This window comes from Triticum aestivum, chromosome 1D (genome assembly GCF_018294505.1).
Source record: "Triticum aestivum cultivar Chinese Spring chromosome 1D, IWGSC CS RefSeq v2.1, whole genome shotgun sequence".
In the NCBI taxonomy this organism is placed as follows: domain Eukaryota; kingdom Viridiplantae; phylum Streptophyta; class Magnoliopsida; order Poales; family Poaceae; genus Triticum; species Triticum aestivum.
The window spans coordinates 66,552,501-66,558,026 of record NC_057796.1 but is presented as its reverse complement, the minus strand read 5'-3'; positions in this window follow the sequence as shown (position 1 = coordinate 66,558,026).

The following is a 5,526-nucleotide window of genomic DNA, read 5'->3' as shown; positions in this document are numbered from 1 at the left end:
AAGCCACAATGCCCAGCATAAGGTACCCCCCCCCCCCTCACAAGGAGTTGAATGCAGGACGTACTAAGCTTCGGTCGTGTGGATGCTCTGTAGCGCCCCTAGATTGTAGTGGGGAAGAAATTCTCGGAAAGCCTTGGCCCTGCCATGACAACATCAACAACATAGGCACCTGATCTATTTGATCTATACATCACAAAGGAAGTTTTTTATGTTGGCACCAATAACTTATGCGGTTTTCCTCCAAGGACGCATAATGCATCTCTTTCTTCTCCCATTGAGAGGGGTTTGGGTTCAGTTAGCGAAAATCTGAGTACTATCTTTCTAAAGCGGGCCCACATCTACATTGCTAACCAAGGGGAATAATCACTTTAGAGGGTGAGCTTGCTATTGTGTTTGGTTTCTCTCTTTGATTGAGAAGGTTGGTGTAGGGCGGCACACCCAAGTAGAAGATTTCCCCTGATGTGTTGGCCTCAAAAAACAAGGTAACAATGGTTGTACAGGGTGGTGCCAATACAATTGCTTGGCATGGCATCAGTGTTGATCTGAACCTGTGGGTGCAATGGAGTTGTTAGCTTGGTCGACGAGTCCCGGTGGGAAAATTTGGCAGTATGTCGTGGCAATATTTGTGGTCTGTTGATGATAGTCATGCTCAACTAAGGCTATGAGCAACCAAGTCATTTGGTGCTTGTACTTCCTTGTCATGTGAATAGCGGGTCTCTTATTGAAGGTTGCTCCTCAGTGGCTTGGATTGCTTGAGGGATCTTGTGGCGTGCATGCTTCATTCACACCACTAAAATGTCCCAAGTTTGCTCTTCCCATGGTTGATGTTGCCTTTTTCGTAGTGCCAGGGGTGGCGACTGTTTGGCAGTAGTTGCTTTTGGTTGTCATAAGTTGTTTGTCGGTTTGTTGCTTAGGTGTCATGTCGATTTGTGTTGCTTCGGCCACGCTTTCAATGTATGTGTTGTTGGCCTAGTCTATCTAGACGGTTTTGAGTCCACTGGATTTACTTTCAGCTTATTTTCGTCGCTAGAAAATCAATTATTTTGTATTTAATGGCAACACGGAACACCCATTGTTGCTAGAAAAAAAAAGCTAATCGGCATGGAAGAGTTTTGATAGCCTTGTCATTTCTTACTATTTATTTCCAAAAAGTGATACATCATTGACCGTGCCAGATCAGGGCAAAGAAGAAAGGTGGACAAAGATGCCTCATCATATTCATATTTTGGAGAAAACACAGTCTTCAAACAAACTTGATGGATAGCTTTACCTTACAAGGCAAAAAGAATTGCCATATTGCAAAAAGTTGTTTAGTACCTGCTCAATTGGCATTTTGTTCCAAGGTGACAAGATCAGTGAGTTGTACTCCTCTCTACAAAGAAAGCAAAATGACATAGCTAGCTCTGAGGTCATTATGATCAAGCTAAGCTATAGTAGCTTGCTTTGAGGCCAAGGAAGCACGTTGGTGTGTGCACCCACCAACAAAATAGCCACGTTTTCCGTGTACCGTTACTAACATAATCAAGATTCAAGAGGTTATTGCCTAGAGTTGGTATAGTTTGAGTGTGCAATATGCCAAGGTCGCCAGAAGCACAGAACATAGGTTATCGTCTTGCATCCTGTCTGTGTCATTCTTTAACCAAAAATGCTATATTACGTAAACAGATGATATGATGTTTTGAAACTCTGGGTCACCCAATGGCTTACCCAACAGCTGTCCTGTTAAGTAAACAGACGAGATGATGTTCCTGTTCTGAGTGTGCCTTATAGTTACGGCTAAACCCCGTGTCACACACCCGCAAAAAAAAAACGTGTCACACACACACACACTCTCTCTCACTCTAATTCACGAAGGAGTGTCGCTTCGAGAATTTAACTTTATCTTCTCAAAAACAAGATAAAGAAAAGATAATGTAACTTTGACCACTTATTCTAAACATAATTCCCGAGACAGAAATATATGTATGATTTTCATGTTCACAGTCTAAATTTGTAAGACAATACAGGTGGTCAAAGTTCTCAAATATGACCCGAGACATGTCTAAAGCGTCACATTTTAGAGACCGTAATTAAGATACATTGCACTGATTGTTCCTGCACTTACCAGTGGGGTCAAGTTAGAAATATACACCTCAACAAACATAGATTCGGTACTCCGAATTTGATGAAGTGTGACGCATGTTTCATGCATGTATAGTGTAACTTCGAGAGATAGCTAGCTTAAGGGCCGGATTCCACCGCCAGCTTAATTGGCATCTCTCCTTTCCAACTGGCAAGACGTACCCGTGAGAAGTACAAACAAAATCTAGTGCTCTCATCAAGCAAGAAAGGAAGGAAATGACAAGCACACATGGGGCAATATCGACAACCAAGTTCACCCTGCAATGCTATCCAATGGCGGAGAGCCTTGGCTCAGTGGTTGGGCATGCGGTTGTGCAGCCTAACGACCCGAGTTCAATTTCTAGAATTGACAGGTGATGTACATGGGTATTCCCCCATTTATTGAGGATCAAGTTTGGTGTGTGGTGGAACCACTTATCAAAAAATATCTTGATACTCATTTAAAAAATTCTGAGGACCATGTTTATCTTGGTACTCATACTAAAATGGCCGTATGCATCCCTAGTTGGTGCAGAGGCCGGGGAAGTGAAATTCTCCCCCATTTTAAAAAGCTCGGCTTCACGGCGGGACCTTATCTCATGGCATGGAAACCTTCCCCTCGCGTCGCCTCCCCCAGGCGACGCCAGGGGCCCCGAAACCCTAGCGCCGCCAGCACCTTCTTGCCGCCCCTTCCTGCCGCCGCTGCCGCCGGCGTGGGCCGCGGTGGCGGCAGGCCCGGTGCCGAAGGTTTCTGGGCGGGTGGATGCGGCGGATCCCATCTGAGGCGGCGGGGGCGGCTCCTCTCGTGCGATCCAACGACGACGGCTAGGACGGCGAATCCGGGCTGTGCGGCGGGGGCCGGAGCACCATTGCCAGCGGAGCGGCGGCCCTGCATGGACGGCGGCGGTGGCAGCGCCCCATCCGGCGGGGTGGGCTGTCCTGGGCGTGATGGTGATGGCGGTCACTGCGGATCCAACGCCCCGTTTGGATCCGTCGCGGGGAGGCCTTCGGCCGACCGGCGGCGCGTGGAGGGACCGGTGAGGAGATGCTGGATCTCCGCCGGAGTACCGACGGCGACATACGTCTTCGTGGCGAGGTTCCGCTCGGTTCCAGCCAGCCACGAGGTCGGGAAGACGTGGCTTCCGGTGAAAATCGCGCCTGACTACGGTCTTGGCGGACGATGGCAGCGTCTCAGACGTCGTTCCCTTTTGGAGGCATCGTCGTTGCATGTCACATCAACCTGATCGGGAAGTTCCGGGGGAAACCCTAGATCTGGGTATACCGGATCGGACGATGACGGTGCCTTCGGTATCGCTCTCCCTCATGGGGGCATCGTTTTGGAGCAAGTGCTGGTTGGAGGGGACAAGAGGAGGAGCGGTGTTTCCTCTACTCCATTGATGACAGCGGATCTCGGCGTCGTGGCGCAGTGGAGACTCGGCGCCTGATGAGCGGAGAAGGACTCGCGCAGGAGGGTGACGCTGCATGGCGTCGTGGTGGCGTCGGCGGCAGTTAGACCGGGCAAGGTTGATGCAGCAGTACAGTTCTGAAGATGGATTGGTGGCAGGTGGCTGCGGCGGCCTCATACCCGGCAGGCGTCCTGGTTGAGAAGCACGCCAGACTGACGGGTGTCCATACCTGGCAGGCGTCCTGGTTGGGACCTCAAGTTTTAGATGTTAGGTTTGGCTGCGAGATCAGTTTGGTATTAGGCCAAGACTTTCAGCGCCCCTACATCAACTCGATAGGGATAGCGACAGATGTTGCTTAGTTTGATGGCTTTAGGCTTATTGTTATATGACTCTGTAAGGTCTTGTGTCAATAATTAATAAAATGGCCGTATGCATCGTCCAGATGCAGAGGCCGGGATCGTCCTCCTTTTTAAAAAAAAATCCAATGGCGGAGAGGACACCCACGCGTGTACACGTGTGCACGCATGGTCAAGAGGTCGCCATCGATCAAGCTAGCTAAAAGCTTTGAGCTCAATATACACAATGCGCTGGTGCGTAGCTTTCGCGGCCATATATCTGAGATCTGGCCGCATTTTCCACGCTGCCACTGACATTGGCACTACGATATGATTTTTTTTGGAACATAGACGCTGGAAGCGTCCGGCTTTAAATTAATAAAGCCACTAGGCAGGATCCACACAGATAAAGTCTTACAAACCAAATAAAAACAGTCATCGAGTCCATGACTCAGGATAAAGTTAAGAAGGTCGCAGCCACAAGTTCAATAGCGCAAAAGCAGAGCATCAAGGCAAAAGCTAGCTAAAAGTAGAGGTCTCGTGATCAAGCCGTCATCCCTTGCCGAGCCTTCACCATGGTCGTCTTGATCAGCTCCATAGTCTCGTTCATGCGGTCGACGTCACGCTTCTTCCCCAGCGGTGCCCATACCTGAAGGAAAATATGACATTTGAAGATTATATCAGCGGGGTGGGCCGGGAACTTGTGTTCAATCGTAATTTTGTTTCGAACCGTCTAGAGGGACTACGATATGATTGACCCATGAGGCCATGACTATCCCTGGAAATGCAGCAACCAGTTTGGTGTGCACCGGTGGCTTTCATCGATCCGGGTACGTGGCTGTTATACGCTACCTTGGGCGCGCAAAGTGTCAAGCCAAACGCACGCGTGCGTGACATGTAGTACAAATATTATTACGAGCGGATTATACCACTGTGCTAAACTACTCCCTCCATAAAGAAATATAAGAGCATTTAAATCACTACTTGTACATGCTACGCTAGGAGAGAATTGGATCTTTCCCATGATGACAGCTAATTTGAGATGATCGAAACACGGTAGTCATCGTGGTCCATCACAACGCTTCGATCGGTTTTGCCGGTGAAACACTTGAACAACCCGCCTTCCAAGCGACTTGGGGGGGAGTGGCCCCTTGATCGGCGCCACCGCCGCCTTCCTCATCTCCTCCCACTGCCCACCGCCTCTAGAGGCAGCTGCCGGGGGAAGCCTCCCGGTTGCCTTGTAGAGGGTTGGTGGGTCTTCTCATGGTGGGGGTAGCCGAGTAGCGCTTGGAGAGACGGTCGTCATATGCGGCGACGATGCAAGACATGTAAGTGGCGTGATGCGTAATCATGACGCATAGCAGAGATCAAAGAAAACAGTGTGTCATGGTGAAGACTGTGTTCGACTATCGTTCGATGACATCATCGCGGCAATACAACGAAACTTGGAACAGTGGCGCTTAGCGGGAGCCAAAGCCATAGAGACCCCGTTCGGGGATTTAGTTGCGAGATAGAAATTTTAGGGAATATGGAAGAGAAGCGGGGGGGGGGGGGGGTGGCATGTCGCCCTGAAGAAACTCTCTAATTTTTACTTGCCTCTGATCATTTGATCATCTTTTGTACCTTGTCTGCCCCTACTAAATCTAATGAAGCCAGCCAAGCTGGATCTTTCAAAAAAAGACAAC